The 18,147-nt window shown below is 37.8% G+C and overlaps 1 protein-coding gene across 1 annotated transcript in view; it reads left to right on the top strand.

Annotated features, from left to right (window-relative positions):
- ACSL4 (acyl-CoA synthetase long chain family member 4) overlaps positions 1 to 18,147 on the top strand; it is a 40,429-nt gene that overhangs the window by 5,614 nt on the left and 16,668 nt on the right. Inside the window, exon 2 of the mRNA XM_059824330.1 lies at positions 15,523 to 15,569. The gene's annotated coding sequence lies outside the window, so the exon portion shown is untranslated. The remainder of the gene's footprint in view (positions 1 to 15,522; positions 15,570 to 18,147) is intronic.

Raw genomic sequence — 18,147 nt, 5'->3', positions numbered from 1 at the left:
TTCATGATACCGTGCAACCCATTTTAAAGGGAAAATAGTATTAGTACAGTGTACTCTGATCCTTGTTCTACTTAGCTAGCTGCTTTACCTGACTGACTGTGTAGCATTTTAAATTTAAATAACACTTAATAAATGTGGCTTACATTCTAGGAGACACAACAGTATATTCAAGTAACATGAAAGGGTGGTTACTGGTTTTTTTTCTAAACCACAGTTCTACACATTATAAGATAGAAGATGTGCATTCTGAACCGCATCCTAACTCAGTTTTTCCTCTGTACGTGCAGTTACTCAGTTTCAACTATAGCTACTGCAGTTAGATGTCTAGTTTATAAAACTGCTTGTTTGTATGTTTGCTGTGTAACTTTACAGAAGTAACTTGAGTAGTAACAGTCCCTTTAGCTAAGATTGTTACTAAATACTGTTCTTCCACGGCAGCCCAGAAGCATACCGTGTGTGCAAGGCTGGACTCTTTGTGAGCAGTAATGCCCATTTGTGCACGCGTGTGCATTTTTACATCTCTGGGCTGCTGTGGTTGGGGTTATCGGGGACTGAGCACTCCAAAACACCTTCATTTCCTTGCTGAAATTTTTGAGCCTTAAACGACGCAACTCAAAACAAATGTCAAGTGTTCAAGAGCTGCTGCTTATTTCTTAAAGTATTTCCTCCCTTCCCAAATAGGTGTATTTTTAGCCATGCCTCTGCTCACTGGACTCTTCGCACTTCTGTAACTTTTACATCCCTTATATACCATCTACTAAGCTCCACTGTCAGAAATGGAGAGTAGCCCATAAAATAATTGAATAACTGTCCTCCTTGGTAAGTGACCCTTAACCCTTTTTAAGAGCTTTGTTTGCCTAAATCCTGCTCATAGGAGTAGAAAAATATTAGCATAGAGAGGAACTGAATAAATAACAATATTAAGTATGTTATACCGCAAAGAGAAATTCTGTTCAGTGTCAGTAGTTGTTACAAGCGTGTTTGTTTTGTATTTCCCAGTTCGGTTTCTTGGAAAAGAAATACAATACAAATAAATGCTTTCTGCACAGCGCACATGTGCCCTAAGGCTCTCCTTTCATGGCTGCCAGAAAGCCTTTGTTACGTATCACAGTAAGAATGGACTTAACACCTGTGTTTGGTTTCTTTAACAGTCTGCTAGCGCAAGTGAATTTTTCTTACTGTCCCTCAGTTGCACAAATTTTTTACTGACAGAAACACTGCCACCCAGATAGCTTTTCCTGTGATTATTTTCCAGCTTGCCCATTTCTTGCTCTGGAACCCAAAGCCCCCAGCTATAGAGAGCCGTATGGCTGGAGGGGCTGGCCATATGCCTAGTACAGGCAGCTCCTACCAAGAGCCTGCCGTAGGCACTGGAGAGAGCCCACTATTCTTCAGTTGATTGTATCTCTACCCTCCACGCATCAAGTGGACACACTTGTTGATTCCTGTCCTCGAATTTTTTATATTAGCCACTCTGCTATAACACACGAACTATGCCCCTTGGTTCAGGGTAACACGTACTGATGAGCCTAAAGCTGAAGTCAGCCTCTCGCTGGTCTTCTGAAGAGGAAGCTAAAGGTGTGCTGTGTTTCTGGAAACTGAGCAACTGAGCTGCTCATTCTACATCCAACTTACTTGGGTAAATAGCAAGCTTCATACACAACAGCATGTGCTAAAATAAGAACTTTCCCAAAATAAAAGTTTGTTTATTTTTGTGTTCATGTAATGATTGCTTATGGGGCTACAAGCCTGATTTGATATTTTAAATAAGTTACTATTTTGTAAATTTTATTATGTGTGTTTCTGCACTCTAGGAGTCACCTGTACAACTTGAACCAAAAAGTCTACTAAGAAAGTTGTGTGTAGAGAAACATTAGACTGCAAATAAAGACGATTCATCTAATGCTCTGCACTATTGGTTTCTCATGCTCAGTGACATATGAAGAGCACTCACTGCCTGTCAAGTTAGGCTACAGATGAGCAGGTACTACAAAACATTTGATCTAACTTCACACAGTGTTGCAGGTCACAGTTTTGCACATATTTGTGGCAGGTGTCACATACAGCTGAATGAGTCTTTCCACGTTTAAATGAGGGCTGCTGTCAGAGTCCTGCTGAGCGAGATTACAAGGGGTAAGATTACAAGGAGCCTGTATTGTGATACTTGCTGATACAAGGATGCAAGTATCTTGCTGGGAAAAAAAATAGCAAATTGATGTAACTGGTCAGATTTACTGAAACACTTCACATTGCCTAAGCAATCAGTCAGGTACTTTGCTGTTTCCTCTCTAGTGGTTATACATGCAATAATTTTTGAAAATATCTTACTATGTTCGGTTTACCTAAAGTACGTGATAAGTAGAACACACAGTGAGTCAGTCATTCTCAACAAATGTTTTCTCTTGGAAGCTAGAGGAGTTGCGCCGCCTATGAAATGTGACTACTTCACAAATGCTAGTTAAATTTGAGGAGCTGGAAACTGCATATCATTGCACTCTGAATGTTGGCTCGCAGTAAAACCCCAGAAATTTATGAATGAGGGCATTCGTTTCATAGCTTAAATCATCAACTCGGTAGTCAGCTGCTGTTTCCTGTTCCATACAGCCACTTTGGATTAGGAAGATTACTAACTCCTGACCTTACATAAATAACAAATTATGTGTATTAAAGCATTTTGGAATATATAAAATTATACCTGTAATAAATTTTTTAATAAGACATTTCAGTGTTTGGGAATGGGGTTTGGGGTTGGGGTTTTCTGGCTTTCAATAAAGATAAAAGTAGGTTAGTGATCACGCTGCAGCTTCTGATTGCCTTTTTTCTAATACTGCACTTCCATGAACACACTAAGCTTGTGAAAGGTGCAGCCAGCACTCAGTCTGGCTCCTGGCAAAAGGGAAGGGACAGAGTGGGACAGCAAAAACTGGGTGGAGGCTACTTCTTTCAGCAGCAGCTCCATTTTATGCTTGTTTAAAGTGCTTACAAAGCTACACTGTAAAGGTGCAAGTAATTCCGTGTTAGCCGGACTAAACCGAGGTTACCGCTTCCTCCCTTGCACTGGCACTTATGTGACTGAGTAGGGAGCTACATCAGACAACTGGCTTGACTTAATTTACGTATAATTGGCTGCCGGTGAAATTTGCAGCCCAAGGGAACAGTCAAAGTGGGATCACCGCAGTCCAGATTTGGATTGAGCTGGCTGCCATGAATCTAAACTTGAAGACTCTGATAGAGAACCAGGAGGCTTGCTGCACTGTTTTCACTTCTCTGTTGGAGTCTCTGTTGCACTGAGGTCATGTTTATGTCAATTCAATAAAGTAATTTGCTCAAGTTGTGTTATATCTTAAAACTTGCTATAAGTAGTAACCTCTCTAACATCTTTCCTGTTCTTAGTATGGCACTTTATGCTTTTGGTTTGGTTTTTTTGCACAACAAAAACATACATACTAAAAGAATCACAATACTCTATAGGTAAGGTGTAGTTTTACAACAATATTTTCCATAGCTTTGAATGTTATGTAGAAGAGTTGAGACAGTAGATCTGCAGCTAGTGGTTATGTCAAATAACAGCAAAGTGATACAGCAATAGAAAGGAAAACTGAAAAAGAAGCAAGAGATCCTGGTTTGCGGTGCCTGTGGTCTTTTTGCACCAGGTGCAGAAGTAGGAAGTGGGGATGGAGTAGTTTATGTTTGTCCATAGTCGCCTATTAGTTGGTCATTTTGCACATTACTTTCCGTGAAGGCAGCCATATGTACAGCTGATTCACACTGTGTATTTACGCAGTATAATTTAATACTGAACTTAAGATAGCCTTGGTCTTGTGCCTTTGTTAGATAGATGTGTTTAATTTTAGTATGAAAATGGATTTTCTCTTTATTTGATAAGCATGCAAATAGTTTTGCATTTTTCTGAGCTCCTTTGTTCAAGCAACTTGGTCAAAAGTGCCTTCATTATGAAATGTATCACCACAGGGAAGAGGAATAACTGGAAGGTGAAACTAAGCTTGCTGTTCTTCAATAAAAAGCAGGGTGAGAAAGTGGGAGTTGGAACAGGGACTGGAGCAAGATTATGCCTTAGAAAACCATGGACAGCATCCTGCTTGTATGAGTATGCTACTTCTTGCCATTCTGGGATTGTTAGTACTCAGTCTGGCTTGTTCATGGATTATACGTTATCCTTGCTGTTCAGGTTCCTATAAGAGAAGCTGGATAGGTATTTCAGTATGTCACTGAAGTTTGGTCTTTCGGATGTATGTTTCTTGAGTGCCTTTAAATAAGAATACCTGTGCAGTGTACATTATGGTTCCATAAAACTCAACTGAAAAAGAAAGCACACTAAACAGTCTGGCAGTTTTAATCTAACACAACTGAAGATAAAAACTTGTTCTAGCCTTGGGCTGAGGTCAGGATTTTGAATGCTCAAAGATGGTTTGATGAATGATAATCATGTACACAGAACGGTGAGAAATAACATGTAAGACTCTTTCCAGATCGCATTACCTAATGAAAAAGATCAGATGGTGACCAGCCTTGCGGTCTTTCTCCCTCCATTTCCCAATGTAAAAATATGGCAGTTATTCAGGTATAACCTACACCCACTCAAAAAGTTACTGTTGTTTGGAAAATAATCCTCATTTAACCCAGACCAAATCATTCTGAACTGCAGTGGGGAGAGAGAGCTGAGTGAGCAGTGGCAGTCAGCAGAGGCAGAAGAGTTAATGGAAGGAGGAGCAGGCGTTTGGGGGAACCTTCTCTGTGTTACCTGAACATGCAGGTCCCTTTCACTGCAGCTGGATCATAATTTTTGGAATCTATGCATGAAAATAAGATACAAACATAGCTTGTATGTATGCTAATACTACTTTATACCTGAAGTATGAGATTTTGGAACACACCAACTGTTTTAACACTTGTTCTCCTACCTTTCTGAATTGTGGTCTGTGCCCAGACATTGGGTGCAAATGTAAAGGGAGGGTGTCTGATCTTATTTTTGGAAAGGTCCTAATGAATAAGGTTTCTGTTGGCTGTTTTGCTAAGGCAATTCATCAGTGTTCATCAGACAGACAAAACAATTTAATAAATTTGTTATATATTACCTCTTAGTTTATAAGTTTACCTTTCCTTAAAAAGCTGAAAATGAAAAATATTTTCATAACTTGGACAGCATTAAGTAGATTTACCTTTAAAAAAGGTACGCTTTGAATCCTGGGTTGCTGAAGCTTTAAAATGGAGGCTATTAAAAGCAGTCTAATGTCATAATGCTGGTTTTAACCGAGAGTAAATTCTGAAACTTTCTGTCAGGCACAGTGTTTGGCAGCATGTTACATCATTCAAACATCTGAAGGCACTCAGAATGTAGAATTTAGGTGAAAGTATAGCACTTGAGAATGATAATGTAATGAATTTCTAGCGGTGTCCTCCTACCTAAAGTAAAGTACGTGATCAGCCTGTTCCATGTTGTCAAGTAGCAGGTACTATTTTGCGATTGTACAAATGGCATTGACAACAAACAGCTGACAAAGCTCATATTACCAATCCAGGAAAATGTTGCATGGAATGGTCTGTTTAGGTATGTTTATAACCTAAGAGTGCCTAGCATTTTCACTATTTTTTTTTCTTTTTTAGATTTTTCGTGAATTTAGCGACCTACTTACCTAGAAACATCTGAATTGCAGTTGCATTAAAGGTAAAGAGTGACTTGGTTTTTTTGTGCTAGTGAGCAATAAGGTTGACAATAACTAGGGAGTAGGCACTTAAATAACCCTTGCTAAAACCTTCCAACAGGGAACTTTGTCCTACCATCACTATAATGATCAGTCCAAATACTGATAGACTTGGAGTGGGGACAGTGTATTTTTAAGCTGAAAATGGAAACATTTTCTGGCAATGTTAGCTTTTTGAGTATCACTGCATCTGTTAACAAATTAAATCATATCTTTTTTATGACTAACCATAAATTGCTGTTGTGATACACAGTGTCATAAGAAGGATTTTTCTGTCCCTTTTTCAGAGCAAAAAAGTTCCTAAAAATAAGTTGAAAGAATGGTCAACAGTGTCCATTTCCTCTTCGTGCTTCCTTCAAAATTTGTTAAGTCTAAGACAGCTTTACTGTCTGTTTAGTCTAGTGCTGTACAAACAGTTTCTTACTTCTGCAGTTGCTACTGTGACTCCTGCTTTATTCGTATTAAAGGTGACCTAGTTACCTAAATATCAAGTCATGCCATCAAGCCACTTGAGTTAGCTGTGTGGTTTGCTCAAATAGTCACGCACTTTTTTTTGGGTCTTCTGAGCCGGCAGGGCTTGAAAAAATTCCTTTCGGGAAGCTCTGTGGCTGTGCTAGTGCACATCTGTCCTGTGCTAGTAGGTTTTGCTGAGGGGTAGGATACATTAGCACAGGCACAATCACGGGATAATACGGTTACGCACCTCCTTGGCCAGAGCCGGCTTGCTCTGTGCTCTCTCTGCTTCCAGCTCAGGCTTTGAGCACATGATACTGTGACCCAGTCCTGTAAGTATGTCCTGTTTTGCAAAAGCTACTTGGATATTTTGGACTAAGAACACCAAAACCTGCCTGCCTCTCAAATTGTACACCTTAAACAAGCATGTTGGTGTCTGTAAAATAAGTGTCGTAGATGTGCATGCACCTGTATTAGGGGCTGGTAGAGTTCAAAACCTCGCTGTTTAAAATTGTCTCACAGGTCTTTTTTTTCTTCTTTTTTTTTTAACTTCTTTTCTCTAAGAATTGTGCTACTTTCTACCTTGTTCTCCTGTATTAGTATGAATATTTATGTTTGGACTACTTTTGCATTGTTCTTCTGTTTTGGTGGTGTTACACTGCTCAGCAGATTGAACAAAATAGTGTTCAAAGCTGTTAAATCTAAAAACTTGAATGTGCGCTTTGCCTTGTGGGAGAAAATGTACTGAAATTTGCTTGGTCATCTCACTTCCTCTTCGAAGTGCAGATAAAAATCAAAGAACTGTTATGATGTAGTACGTCAGTAAGATTGCCTTCCCTGGTAGAAAATGCCATCACCAGTATTATCTCCCTTGCTGATGGGTAAAATCCTCAACTTCTCTGACTAAATTGGTATACACTGCGTTGTTTTATTATCCATGTACAACTCATCCCCAGTCTATAGCTTCAGATCTTCCTTATAAAAAATACTTGAGTTGCCAAATGACGTTATTAAAGAAATGTACCCTGAAGATATCTCAGTCTATCGTAAAGCACATGAAAGTAGCAGACAGCAAGTTCACTCACAAAAAGTTGAGAGTAAAGTGAGTAAAAAGTTGCAGTATGAAGTCCTGTCTTAGGTAAATCTTTATCTGGGAGTTGAAGGTGTGGATCTAGGGATGATGGAGATCTAAGGATGACTCTAGGTACATTTGGCTAGAAAGTGATAGGATAGGTTGACCATGAACCAAGCAATAGACTGTGCTAAAATTTTGCATTAAGACCACAGTGAAATTCAGTTTCTTAAACATACAAAAGACATCAACACTTTTTCACTGGAAAATACTGTGATTGTGCAAAAGATTAAAATATGCTTGCTCCCAATGCTTCTAATTTTTATTGACTCTCAAACCATTTTCCTCTGCAGCTTAAGTAGTTACACACTGAAAATTAAAAACAAATGACTCATGCTTGAAATCTCAGGGGCTACCATCTCAAATGACCGTGGGTGGGAGCAGTTTTCCTAAACTTGTATTTTTTAAGTGCACACCCAGTCATCTGTATATCAGAACATCTGCAAGGAGAGAGTTTCTTCAAATTGCAAATAAGAAAGCCTAATTCTTTTTGCTTAGTCACAAAAAAGGGAGGAATTTGCATTTGGATGTGAGCTCCTAAGGGAAAAGGGAAAGTGTGTTTCGCAACTCTGGTGCTTCTCTTGTTGACTGTCCCCACAGGATTTTGAAAAACCCATAAGAACTTTAGAAAAATCTCTCCCCAGCCCCAGGTACACTTTTTGGTAGGCAAAAGACTGCTAATGCAGTATGCGAGGAGGAACACTTACTTCTCTCCCCCTCCCTTTTTTTTCTAAGTATGTAATTAATCTCACTACCTAAATTATGACCAATGTCTGAGAAGGAAGCAACCTAATGCCACTGATGAGAGACAACGGAGTTTTTGAGAAGCAATAAAGGTAAATATAGAATTGGTGGCAGAATTTCTTGTCAGAATGAAAGCTGAAGAGACAGTCAGGTTTTCTGAAGTAATACAGAATTATATTTAGGACTTTAGTCTGTAAAATTACACAACAGTCACTGTTGGCAAGACATTTCAGGAGAAGTATAGAATCTGTCAGGGTAACTACAGTAAAAGGGAGAAGCTGTTGTAGCCCATTATTGTGTCTGGATTTCAGTAGAATGCAGGAGGTTAACATCACTAGACTTCTTCTCAATAGAGCGTTAAGAGGGAGTATGATGATCGTTGTCATTGCATTACATGTTTGCCTGCCAGACTGGACTTGTGTTCATACACTTTAACGTTTTACTGTTCGAGTGGCTCCTTTCACAGAACGGTTATTACAGAGCAGTGCTGCTGGATTTCAGGAAATTTATAAATAAAGGAAGTAGCTTTTAATGACTGGCTCTCCTGTGTTCATGTTACTAAGCTTTGGTCAGACAAATCTATTTGCTGAATCCTATTTAAAAAAGAATGATTTGGTGTTTACTTTCTCCTAACTTTTCTTTTTCTGTAGTAATAGATTCATGTTACTATTTTATTTTGGGAAATGCCGTCTTACTTTTAAGCATTTCTCCTGCATCATCACAAGAGTACGTACAATTCCTCCTAGGTCATGCTGTACAGATGTTTGGTAATTTACCAGATTTGAGGCCAGGAAATAAGTGTTAATATTTAATCTATGCAGCTAGGGTAATGTCATTACTGATTTTTTTGCCTTGTTGAGTAAAATGTCATTTATATAAATGTTTGTCCAACCCTAATACCATGACTTGATGAGAGTCTGACTTTGAATGCATGCATTCCAGGAATCGGTGAAGCAGTTGTATCCAACAGGCATAAGCATAAATATGTTGTCTCTGCGTATTGTCTCTCTCCCTTTTACCCAGGGAGATTACTTCCTGTACTCCTTCATCTTTACTTGCAAAATAAAAAGCACCTGATGTCCTAATTTCCTTACATTGTGCAAGGATGTTGTTGAAATGATTATCAGAAGCATAGGATAGTAACATAAGAGGGGAGATGAGCACCCTAATTCTTAAACAACCTGTTGTCCGTGTGTATGTTCCTAATACTGACAGTAGGTTGAAAACAGATAAAAATGAATGTTCAGTAGACCCAGGAAAGCACCTAGCAATTAGAAACAAGATATTAGTTACACAAGTTACATTTGTACTTTCTATCTGCGGTGCCCCCATCCATCACACATTCATTAATACTACAGAAACAGGAGTATTACATCTGACTTTGAAGACTGTAAAACACTGATACATCAGTTATTGACTTCTATTGTGCCCTGAAAATGCAGGGAAAACTGAGTTCTTAACTTTCCTGTTAAGAAAACAGCTTCTGTTAAGAAACCCAGCTTCGAGTAAATTCCTGCTTTATGTCAGGTGTGTTCCACTTAGGAGACAGAAGCAAAATCTAGACTCTCCATTCATTGCTGAGTGAGATGAAATGGTGGCATAATTTAAGAAGTTACCTGAAAGAAGTAACTTGTGTGTTACTAGTCCCTTCAATGCAAAGTAAAACTGCTCACCTTAAAACACCACAGAACACTATGCCAGTTTTCAGATGCCTGTATTCCACACAGAAAAAATGGAGTGTGAAGTCTCACTTGTGCTTTTGCATTGTTTTACTTCTCCCTTTTCTAGCTGAACTGTCTTTTTTTTTGGTCTATAATCAGTATCTTCAATCAAGATTTTTCAAGTTAGAATCACCCTTAAAAATGAAAATGTTAAAACATAATCCAGGTATAAAAATTAGGTTTAAATGCTTCTTTGTAGTTATGTATTATGCTAGAGACTGCACAAACAGTCCACGATACAGACCTATACAGACTAGACTGGATGTTCCGTACTCTCTTATTTTTTTTATTTAACCTGATTCATTTGTAATGCTTAAAAATAAAACAAAGATAAAGAGGGGAATTGATCTCCAGTCTGTAGTTTCCAACTGATACAGTAAAGGTGAACGCAAAGATCTTCTGTTGTAATACGCTCCAAAACAATAGGTGCAATAACAGGCTTTGGAATTTATCTGAAGTTGCCTAAAATAAGAGAATGTTTACAAAAGCTTGAATTTACCAAGTCTGTACTCAAAGGAGGCATGATTGTCATGTGGGGAAGCAAGCAACAAACCTTTTTTTGTAATGTATGAAACTGGTTTTAGTATAAATTGCATGTATTAGAGGATTATTTGACTTGGGGTATCAAATTTCTCAAGGACAGTGCTTGCAGGCAAGAAAAACCTTACGGAAGGTGTGGCAAATAGGGCTTTATAGTTGTCAGTCTCAAACTGATTGATCTTCTAGACGGTGTGATTCAGCAGTCTTAGGAGAGGCCACTAGTTTTGTATTTTGCAAAGCAGTTTACTACTGAGAAAGAAGCAGAAAATTAAAAGATGGTAACTTAAATCTCACTAGTTGGATCATCAGAGCCATGTAAGTCACAACCTTTCCATTGCAAAATGACTGAGTAGCTGAACACAGAACTAGTCAGTCTATCCATTTTGTATTACACATGGGAAGAAAGAGATTATCAATTCTTATTTGACTGTTTACATAGCTTTTGCTGGAGAAATTCCACAGCCACATATCCTCTAAAATTTGTCCTTGATCATGCTGCTTGCCTTTTCATGTGTTTGGTTTAAAAAATTGGGTGGAAACAGTACAATCGCGTATCTCTGCTGTTGAAACATCGGGATAAGAGTAACCTTTGCCATAATGCCTGATGAGATTGGGGTATATGTTGAGAAGATCAGGCTGAAATACTTCTTTATTAGTATAGAATATGCATTTTCCTTTTTAATTTTTCTGCCCTTTAGTCCAAGTGTATTTAGTAGATGTTGGAGGAGCTTTGACGTAATAGCAGTATTTTTCAGTTGCAGATTTTCTTTTTCCATCCTCTTCTGAAATAGTGCCTGTCCGAGCCACCAGTCCTTAACCATGTTCATTAACTAAAATGCCAGTGAAACAAAAGGATGCGTCTCACTTCCTTTACCACAAAACACTGTTGAAACAGCCGAGTTTGCTATTAGTTACAGCGACTGCTAGCATTCACAAGAGTGTAGCAGAAATTGGACTGACTTGACACCTTGCGTGCCCTAGGTTTTTGATCAGATCACAGCGTAACCAGTACGGATTGAGTACGGGCTTGTGAGAGAAGGAAGCGTTGGAGTGAATGAGCCTCGGGTATTTACAGTGCAGATTTTGGGTAGAATTCAATGAGTCAAAAGTGACAGAGGTGGGACTAGAGGGAATAGTTTCCCAATTCAGTGTATTCTCAACGGAGAGGTTTCAGTTGTGGAATCTCACCTTGGCCTTTTATGTCTTCTGCCTTTGGGACACACAAACAGCTCTTACACTTTCACCAAATATTTGCTTGCCCTTATGTTACAAGATTAGGAGAGAGAGTTTCACACCACTCTGTTAGATAATTGTGAAATACTGGGTAAGCGTGGCTGGTCTGGTTTCCATCACAATAGTTGTTGCAGCAATAGATGTATGACACTTGACACTTACAAATTGATTTTTTTTTCTAACTGACATTAAGTGCATATATGGTCTGAGGTAGTAAAACAGAAGTAGTGAATATAAAGGACAACAATAGTATTTTTTTTGAAAGCAAAAATAAATCTGATCTTTGTTTAATCACTGAGTAAAATGTTGTATTAACTACTTTTTAAGCAGCAGTAAGAGAAACAAGATTTCCTAATAATACTTGTGGTTTTGCTACTTCAAATAAAATGTATATATTTAAACAGGGACCCTCACCTTATCTCAGAATGCATTATATCTACTTCCCCTCTCCCTGTTTGTTGGGACACAGGTACTAGTATTTACGCTGCACAGACATAGTAAGAGCTCTTGAAAGTTCTGAGGCTTTGAGCTACTATTGCATTGATAGTAGTACTTCTGAAACCTGCTGGCGTTTGATTAGATTACCTCTGGAGTTTTCATTGCCCTTCGACGTACAAAATTGTGTAAGAGGAAAATATGTAGAAATCTGCCTGTGAGAAAGGAACAAAAATCGGACCTTGTGTACTTTTTTCTACCGTGAGTAACTTGCATGAATATTGGCAGAGTTTGTTTTCATAAAAACACTGACGTGATGTAAAATCTGAATCATTTCCCTTAGTTTTTCTTCTTTCAATCTTTCTAATCCCAAAAAAGTTGTAATTAGCCACAAGATTCTTCTAACTCTTATTGCTGTTTAATCACAGTCTTCTCATCTTTAGAAATGTTCTCTCATTCTTGGGTGTGACAGGTGTAAATCTGGAAGATCAGAATTTGTAGAGCCTGGTAGTGTGCGCTCATTTGTTTATTGTGTTTAAGCTTGCTGCATCTTCCTGGCAATGTGATATTTCTCAGTCTTTCTGTAATTTCTTTTTGAAATCCTAGGCTCCTGCAGTTCTAGTACTGGAACAAATTCAGGACTACTAGATATTGATTAAATTCCCTTCCAAAAACTGACTGTAACTAATAACCAATATACTTTTTCAGGTCAATTCATGGTTTTTTCACTGTGTAGAACCACCTTTCCACTTATAAATTAGGAATGCTTACTGTGGTTTCCAAAATGTTTAGAACTGCCTGAATGCTAGAGAAATTCCAGAAATAGTTGTTACTTACTCATACTGGATTGTTTTGGAAGATTCCAGAACTTCCTGAAAGGAGTCAGCCCTGAGTACTTAATGCTAAAGCCAGAATTGCGTCTCCATTTGAAGTTGGCAAGAGCTCGGTTGCAGGGGAACCAGGACTTCCTCTGGTGTTGTTTTTAAATTAAGCAACTTCTTGCTTTGCAGATTCCAGGTTTTCCTCACAAATGAGAATACGACCCTTTTCCTGTCTAATGTCATCTTTTGTACTAGAAGACTTTCCTAATACAATGGAAAAACGTAGAATTTGTAACTGATGTTTGAAGCAGATTGAAAAATAAGTATGTTTTCTTCTAAGCATGCTAGTACATAGTAAATTGGATCCCTGGCAAGCTTTCTAACGCAAGAGGAAGGACAATAAACACTGTTACTAGTATACTTTCAATATTAAACCTTTACAGTATTTTGGAGTTGGGCTAATTAAAGCCTTCCCTAGCAAAGATGATAATTTGGATAAAATTTCTAGCCACAGGTACTTCTTTAGGTTTTGAGTTACACTTAGAAATTCTAGTTGTGTGTGCAAATGCTGGATAAGTTGCTTCTGTTCTGTTTGAATAGTTAAATGCAGAGAAGATGAGGGCATGTCCTCCTCCGTGAATAGTTGCTTCCAGAGGAATAAACCCTCTCCCTGTTCCCCATACACACTTCTGCTCTTACTTAGTCTCATAAGCTTTTGTGACTATTTAAAAGCTGTTTTCTATATTAAAAAAAAAACACAGTTACCACTTGTTTCTTAGATTTTCAGTTAAATTAATGAAAAATTATAAAGAGAGGAGTGTCTCTTCTGTTCCAGAACCTGTGCTCTGCTTTCGGACTGTGTTCTGTGGCCCTGGCTGCAGGACAAGAATAGTGTGTTGCATACTATCAGTCTCTGAAGCTTTTAATTAAGGATATCAAAGTCAGATTACACTCAAAAAACATCTCTTCCATCTGTGGCAGTCCATAAACTACAGTGTCAGTGCTTGTATGAGCATTCACATTGGTTTTTTTTGTTTTCTGTAGTAAGCTTGGACTATAGAATTTTTATAAACACCCAGCGTACAACAGTAATAAGGAAAATACTTCCTCATGAGTGAGGTTTCTAATACGACCACTGTAACGTATCATTGCAAATGATAAATGAGCTCCAGTCTAGAGAGTTACCATTTCAAAATCGCTAAAAGCTTATTCACCTGAGGAAAATCCTTGGGAGATGCTGAAAACACAGCTATCTAGGAGAGAAATTACATCTATTTTTGTTTGGTTTGGTTTTTTTCTTAGCCTGTAGTCATGCCTGAGGCACACTGATAGCTGTTGCTGGGAACGTGCATTTCCTAGATCAAGAACTGGAATGTCTGCTGTTTCCAAAATAGATAGATAAGCGTCTAAATGAGCTAGTTACGTTGCACAATTAAGAGCAATAATGAACGGTGTAAGTCAATATAAAATATTACATATTCTAAATATTCTAGTATTACATAACAGTTTTATTTTGAGACAGTGAAATTTTTCATGTGAGTGCTACATTTTCTTTTATTTGTGAGGAAAGAGGAAGTTTGAGAACATAACGGGTATACTTTAGTAATATGTAGTTGTCTTGCCTTGAAGGTATCCTTGATGGTGCATTGATGTGAACATTGCATCTCATACTTTCTCTTAAAGTCTAATTAAACTTAAATAAGAGATTGAAGGCATAGGGTGTAATTTGAATAGCTAAGTTTGGCCTCTAACCAAATGGAATTGATATGGAGGTACTTTTGCAAGTTCAGTACGTCAGTCTGTTATGTGTTACATTTAAAATATGATAAATATTTATTTGGCACGAGTTTGGGATGGTCCTGTTATGGATCAAAATCTTATACAGCCACACGCAAGTGCCAGTAACACTAAAAACATTATTATGCCTTTTATTTATTTCATATTTCAAGAGAAAATGTTTGTAGGAGAATTTTGTAAGGGATGTTTAACGCAGTTTCAGTCTGTAAAAACTGGTACCTTGACTGAAATCTTAGACTTACAGTGAAGGCTAATAAAATATAACTAGGTTAAGCATCAGTTACAAGCTTTCTTTATATAAACCCAAGCAGTCCAAGAGAATGATTATGCAGCAGACTTTTTGAAGCCATATCCGTATAGTTACATAGAGGCATCTTTTTTTTTTTTTTCCTCTGGTCATGGGACCAGTGAAGCCTCATGGCGTACATAACCATGCTTTTGTTCTGTAAGCTCTCCTCTTACCTCAGTACCCAAACTCTACTTCATGTTCCTTATGACTCTTTTGGGGAGTGTGTGCTATGGATAGTCCTGAGTTAATGTTTCTACTGATACTCATGCATCAAGAATGATAAAGATCTTGTTGCTTCTGTCCTGAGACAGAAGAACGGACCATATGGAATATGAAAGTCTCTTTCTTGCCTTTTTTTTTAAAAATTAAATTAAGCTTCAGTTCATAGCTTTATTCAGAACATGTTTAAAATCCTTTTGGGTAGCCACATCTTCATCTGTACACTGTAGTTTGCAAGCTTAGTCTTTTCTAATAGTGTCATTGCTCTCCTCTTGTAGCATGGGCCACCTTTGTCTAAATACATAGGCTAGTCTTCTTCAGGAGCATTAGGGTAGGAATTCTAAAGAGTCCTCCTTTCTGCAAGGCAAAAAAATTCCGAACCTCTAATACTTTCTTGTTTTCTGTTTTAATATAGATCTAATTGACGTTGAAAAAAACTCAGTCATTGCTGTCAGATACCTTGTAAGTACATCTCTGTGTGCATATATGTATATATATATGTGTGTGTGTGTGTGTGTATGTGTCAGTTTTTATGCGAATATGTTCAAAGGAAAAAGCCAAGTTTGTCTTTTTGGGACTTACTATTGAGTTTTTCCAACTGATTTCTGGTAAGAATTACGACTGATTTTTGTCAAGATAGAAACATTTTGAATTACCACAAATGTGTACAAATGAGCAAAGTTATCTGTTTTTATAAACGCTTTTTAAAGTATTTAAAACAAATCTGAAATGTCAAAATGAAAGAAATGCAACCTTTAACTTTTGCTGATGTGAACAGTAACATAACTGGCTGCAAGCGTACACAGTGTGTTTGTACATGCACTTAATTCAGCAGTTAAAAGTGATTTCAACAGGGTGCTGGTTTAGGACAAAACCAAACATTCTTTCCTGTTAAGACCTTTTTATCATTACTTTATTATTTCAGGCAGTATTTTGAACATTCTGATGACGTTTTTTAGCATGTTGGAAAGTTGTTCCAATAACCTGTAAAAGTTCTTAAGTTAGTGTTCAACACTGAATTGAGTTTTGGTGCTTAGTCCGCTTGAAGATCATCTCGCATATAAAACCACACTGTTCATGCATGTAGAAAGGATTATTAGGTGACATCAGTAGGAAGTAATTTTTCAAGCACAGTCCTCTTTTCACACATAATCTTACAATCCATTGTGCAACCTAGTTCAGTTTTAAAGACTTAGTATTGATAACCAGTAATAAAATGTGAACTGGATATTATGAAATACCTGTTTAAATCATGACAGCACTGGTATAATTCACTGTGCTATTTGCCTCTCATCAGCGCTTAGATGACAAGAGGAGCAAGTCCCCGTCATTTTAGATATGGTAAAAAAAGGGACAGCTCTTACCCCAGAGACTTCAGTTCACTATTGCCCAGATGCAATAAGAAAGAGTGGAAAATAGCAGTGGAATAAGTGAGATAATTGCAGTTAAGTATATATTAATAGATGCCATTAATCAATATAGATTTACTTAGAGAGTAGTAAGGTAATCAGTGTTTGAAAATACGATTTTCAGTTTTTTGTATCTGTTGAAATAACATGTACACAGAAAATACTTTGAAAATGTTGTGGTTGGTTCAGTGTTATACAAGCCACTGAACAGCTTAAATATAATTTACAAAATTAATGTACGGGAGATTAAATTCAATGGAATAGTTAAAGTAAATGCCTTTTTATAGCATTGGTCAGTCCAGAACACTGGCTAAAGAATTTAAGTAAATATGAGCCCATTCCTCTCCTCCCCTTGTAAATTAGTCAGTTCTTGATTATTAGCGAGTAGTTTTTTACCAGTAGGACTACTTCTGAAAAAGCTACTACTCAGCCTGAATAAAAGCAATAGTACTGTCTCATTATATTAAATTGTTTGCATTAGTCCAACAAGTCTGCTTTTCATCCAAATCATTGTGTCCGGTCATGTGCTTTCTGTTGGAAGGTGAAGAGCAGTGAGAGTTCTCCATGGGGTTTATTTTAACGTGTAGAATTGTCTCTGATCATGGGCATGCACTGAAGTTTTCTTACTGCAGTTTTAGCACTGTGGCTGGCTCTCGTTTTAAATACAAGCTCAACTGCTGCTTTTGGAGCACTGAATTAACTGGAATGAAAATACCATACGAGATTTGTCATATAAACCAGTAAACCTTCATTTTAGAGAACTGGAGCTTAGGGAAGTACAATGATACCTCTTCCACTGAGGTTTGACTGCTGAGCAGTTGATGGGGTTAACTAGAGCAGAATAAGCATGTACATTTTGGAAAGAATGTAGCGTTCACTTTTTAGAAAAAGAAATATGCAGAATACTCTTCTGAACAAGTCTGAGCTTAGTTTAGTACGTTATACTATCATTCAATAGTAATTTCATTCTATAGATTTAATTAAAAAAATTAACGTGGCGATGATGTTATTTTAAGTATCTGCAGATCTCTTAATCTTACATTACATTGTGTTGTTGATATTGGCTACAACACAACTGCAGATGTTGGAATTCTTAAAAACCCCAACAACCTGTTAATAGATTTTTGCTATGCTCTTAGTAGCAGTTGTCTCGTTGAACCTGAAATGTTAATTGTAGCTTCCCTCAGCACCTGAGGGCAGCAAGTATGTTAATAAAGGTACATTTTGAGGTGTGCCCACGTTCTTCTAATTCTTGATGGAGCCCTGAAAATCCCCCTATTCTCATCCGTTCTGTTTATCAGATTCTGTCCATGAAAGATGGGGCTTCACAATAAGCTAGTCAGCGTTACTCACTCCCCTCTGTGTCCGAGGTACTGCTCTTTTGTTCGTGCACCTTTGCCTTTTATTTTTCCTGCTGTGTGCATCATTCCTGATGCGTTTGGACGCCATGTTTGCATGCCATCCAGATGAAGATAAGAACCTCAATCTTTCACGTGCCAGCGCAGACTAGTTACAGACCAGTGGGCTAGCTACGACTGTGGTTTGCTATGATGCTTTTGTTTTTCTCCCACTCGCCTTCGGTCTTTATTCAGGCCCAGTTCTCCTTAATGAGGAAAGATTGCTGACATGCA

This window comes from Gavia stellata, chromosome 14, assembly GCF_030936135.1.
Source record: "Gavia stellata isolate bGavSte3 chromosome 14, bGavSte3.hap2, whole genome shotgun sequence".
NCBI classification, from domain to species: Eukaryota; Metazoa; Chordata; class Aves; order Gaviiformes; family Gaviidae; genus Gavia; species Gavia stellata.
This window is presented reverse-complemented; position numbering and strand designations above follow the sequence as displayed.